We start from the raw sequence: 4,903 nt of genomic DNA on the forward strand, positions 1-4,903 counted from the left end.
CTAGTTTTGTTCTATGGTTGAAAATTTGCTTCCTAGGAACTTTAATTTGTGTATTTTAATTCTCCTTCATACCATTCGATATCATGATCCATGTGTTAAGTGTTTCAGGCTTCATAGGGCACGAATGGCTTAGAGAATGGAGAGGACGCTTGCAAAAATGGAAGGAACACAAGAAACTAAGGAGATGACCAGCGAGCATCGACGCGCACGCATGGCTCACGCGAATGCTCGATATGAAGAAATTTGCAACGACGCGCGCACGTGCCTGACGCGCACGTGTGAATTGAAGTTTGCACAAAGACGAGCATGCGTGGATGACGCGTACGTGTAACAAGGAAATTAGCCAAATGACGCGCACGCGTGACTAACGCGTACGCCTGACATGCGCGATCTGTAGAATTAATAGAAAATGCTGGGGGTGATTTTGGGCCGAGTTTTCACCCAATTTTCAGCCCAGAAACACAGACTAGAGCCAGGGGACGTGCAGAGACTCAACAGACATTCTCATTAGCATAGTTTTAGGTTTTTAGATCTGAATCTAGAGAGAATTTTCTTCTTCCTCTAGGTTTTCTTTACATTCATAGTTTATGAGTTTTATGCTTTTGCTTTGGATATTGAAGAGTCACCACCTCCATTGAAGATACTATTCTAGTTTGTTTCCTTACTCCCTATTTATTTATTCCATATTCTTAATTCTTGTTTAGAGTGGTAATTGGATTATTTTGGATTTATTAATGCAAAGGATTACTTTTATTTTTAATTAATTTTCAATCCCTACTTTATTTAATTTATCATGTCTTCTTCTTATATTTTTATGAGCGTTATATTCATGTCAATGGAGTAGATTCCCTACTTGACATGGGGTCGATTAAGAGGAGACACTTGAGTTGGAATGCTCAAGTGATTAGTTAAATTGGAAGTTGTTGGCTAATTCTGTATTTACTAACGCTAGACCTTCCCAAGGGAGAGGACTAGGATTTGCAAATAGGAGTTAGCTCAATCACTTGACTTTTCTTTATTTAGTAAGTGTTAACTAAGTGAAAATAACAACCTCTTTATACTACACTTGAGAGAATTCCAACAGGGAAAGAACTTCCAGTTAATCATTCCCCCAGTCAAGGCTTTTTATTTTGAATAATATAAATTCCTTTTAGTTTTCATTGCTTTAAATTTACAATAATTTATTTTCTGCCATTCACTCTCAAAATCTCTCGGAAAAAATTCCTGATTAATAAATTAGCACCCTTTTTAGCAACTCGTTGGGAGACGACTTGGGACTCATACTCCCAGTATTTTTATTCTAATTTTTGTGACACCTTTCGAAATTGATGAGGCGGATTTCAGCTGGTTAAGAGCTATACTCGCAACGCTATTTTCACATTGACTTCTTAATTGGCCGACTCCCGCCTTACTCTATCAATTTATGGCGCCGTTGCCGGGGAGTTGCAATAGTGTGCTAAATTATTAATTAGTGTACATATTTTTATTTTATTTGCATATTTTATTTTATTTTGTTACCATGAGCTATATGTTTCTTTCATTGAATGACGCGTTCACTGCATGAGCTATATGTTTATTTTATCAATTCACCAATCTAATCTGAGGGCAAATCTGAACCGCCATCTGAGAGAAAAACAAGCTCCTTTACTACTGATTCAGTTGATTCACGTGCAGATAGAATGGCAGCACCTAGGAGGATTACTCTCCAAGAAGCTGGAGCCCCAGATTTTATGCTGCAACCGTATCAAGTGCGTCATCCAAATCTGGCTGAAGATTTTGAACTGAAGACTGCACTAATCAACTTGATGCCTAAGTATCATGGCTTACCTGCTCAGGAGCCTATCAAGCACCTAAGGGATTTTCAGATAGCCTGTTCTACTGTTAGGTGTCATGGTGCAAATGAAACTTCTATTCTGTTAATTGCCTTCCCGTTTTCTCTTGAGGGAAAGGCAAGGGAGTCGTACTACTCCCAACCTGAAGCAACTGTTACCAACTGGGATACGCTCAGGAGAGAATTCTTGGAAAAATACTTTTCAGCTGAAGTTACAAATAGATTGAGGAAAGAGATCTCCTGCATTGTTCAAGGTGAATCAAAAACTCTCTATGAGTACTGGGAGCATTTTAAGAACCTTCTGGATGCATGCCCCCATCACATGATTAACAGGCTAGTGTTGATCAGCTACTTCACTCAAGGCATGAAGCCTCGGGATAAAACTACACTGGACGGTGCTAGTAATAGTTCTCTGAAAAAGTACAAGACCGCAGATGAAGCATGACAACTGATCAGCGACTTAGCTGAGTCCACCAAAAATCACAGGCACAGGAGCAGCCACTCAAAAGCTATTGCAGAGGTTTCCTCTAGCATTAAGACTTCTGCTCTTACACAGAGTATATGTGAAATGACCAACCTACTGAAGCAGATGCAGTTGAATTAACAACAACAACAGCCTCCCCCACCACAACAAAGCCAACAGTTGGTTCCCCAAAGAGTATGCGGAGTATGTGCTGATTATAGTCATTATACTGATGAATGTCCCCAGCTCCAACAAGAAGACAACATTGTGGCAGCTACTCATAACTTCTATGACCGCCCGAATCAAGGATACAATCAACAAGGCGGCAACTACAACCAAGGTGGAAACTATAACCAAGGGTGGCAAGACAACTCCAACCAGGGCTGGAGAGATAATTCCAACCATGGCTGGAGGGATAACTATAACAGAGGAGGCAGAGACAACAATGGAAATCAAAGGTGGAATAACAACAACAGACAGTAGAATCAGAACCAGCATTACAGAGCTTCTCACTTAAAGCAGTCACAAAGACCCTAGCACAACCAACAACAGGTCCTTTAGATCACTTATCCTACTTCATCATCAAATGACGAGATGCTTTGTTCTCTTGCATAAGGACAACAAGACATGCAGACTACACTGAACTCTACTTTAAATGGTCTGAATGCCACTTTACAAGCTCTCGCCTCTCAGATAGATTCATTACCTACTTCAACCAACCAGCCTTCAAGCTCTAGTGGAATTCCTTCTCAACCCTTACCTAACCCCAAGGGTGGCATCAATGCCATCACTTTGAGGTCCGGAACCACACTGCAAGAGAGGAATCATGAGGAGTCAAGCCCACAAGTACACGCCCCAGGTGAGGTTATGGTAGAAGTGGAAGATGCTGAAGAGGAAGAGGAAGTATAAGACATGGTTGAAGAAGAAGTAGCTCAGCAAAGGAATGGAGCACCAAAGGATGCAGAAGCTGCAAGTAGCGCCATTCCTATCCCATTTCCACACCTTGCAAAGAAGTCCAGAAAGCAGATGGAACTTGATCCCAAAATGGTAGAAATTTTTAAAAAGGTTGAGGTAACTATTCCCCTTTTTGATGTTATTCAGCAAGTGCCTAAATATGCAAAGTTTCTGAAGGATTTATGCATATGTAAAGATAAAATTAATGAATTAGAAACTATTCCTTTAGGTAGTTCTATATCTGCTTTAATGGGAGGTATACCTGAAAATTATAGTGATCCAGGTCCATGCATGGTTAACTGTGCCATTGGATGTGTAATATTTTTTGACTGCATGTGTGATTTAGGAGCTTGTGTTAGTATAATGCCATTGTCTATATATGATACTTTGAGGCTCCCTCCTTTAAAAAGGTCGGCAGCTCGTTTTGTGTTAGCAGATAAAAGTATTATTACAGTAGTTGGAATTGCTGAAGATGTATTAGTGAGCAATAAGGGGCTCACATTTCCCATTGACTTCTATATCCTGGAAATGCCCCCTAATGACTCAGGAAGACCATCATCAATCCTGCTTGGGAGACCATTCCTGAAGACTTTGAAGTTCAAGCTAGATGCATTCTCAGGAACTTATTCCTTTAAGATAGATGGCAGGGCAGTGAGCTTCAGTTTAAATGAAGCTATGAAGCACCCTCCAGAAGATCATTCTATCTTCCAGTGCGACATCATTGATGAAACTATAGCTGAATTTCACCAAGAAGAAGTAGAAGAGAAGCACATGGAGCAAGGTCCAAGTGTGGGGACACCCTCTGAACACAATGAGGACCCTTTGCCATTATCACTAGCCCCGGATGATCCAGAGCCTAGCCATGAGCAGAAATTGGAATTAAAGCCCCTTCCTCCACACCTCAAGTATGCTTTCCTTGAGGATAATCAGAAGTTCCCAGTCATCATTGCAAGAGAACTCACTTCCCAACAAGAGGAGCAACTGCTTAGTGTGCTGAGAAAATATAAGAAAGAAATTGGGTGGAGCTTGACGGATATAGTAGACATCAGCCCTCAAGTTTGTGAGCACAGAATATATTTAGAAGAGGAATCAAAGCCTGTCCGTCAACCCCAAAGAAGATTAAATCCCACCATCTTATAAGTTGTCAAGAAAGAAGTGACCAGGCTACTTGAAGCAGATATCATTTACCCCATCTCAGACAGCGAATGGGTCAGTCCAGTACAAGTGGTGCCCAGAAGTCTGGAGTCACAACAGTAAAGAATGAGCATGGAGAGCTCCTGACAACTAGAGTGTAGAATTCATGGAGGGTTTGCATTGACTATAGGCGTCTCAACCAACCTACTCGCAAGGATCATTACCCCTTGCTATTTATTGATCAGATGCTCGATCGCCTGTCAGGTAAATTCCATTACTGCTTTTTAGATGGTTATACAGGCTACTTTCAAATTCATATAGCTCCTGAAGATCAGAAGAAGACTACTTTTACATGTCCCTTTGGAATGTATGCATACAAAAGAATGCCTTTTGGTTTATGTAATGCACTGGCTACTTTCCAAAGATGCATGATGAGTATCTTTTCAGATCTTATTGAGAACTGTATAGAAGTATTTATGGATGATTTTAGCGTATATGGTGATTCATTTAACCTTTTCTTG

The sequence above is a fragment of the Arachis ipaensis genome, chromosome B05 (assembly GCF_000816755.2).
Source record: "Arachis ipaensis cultivar K30076 chromosome B05, Araip1.1, whole genome shotgun sequence".
Taxonomy (NCBI): domain Eukaryota; kingdom Viridiplantae; phylum Streptophyta; class Magnoliopsida; order Fabales; family Fabaceae; genus Arachis; species Arachis ipaensis.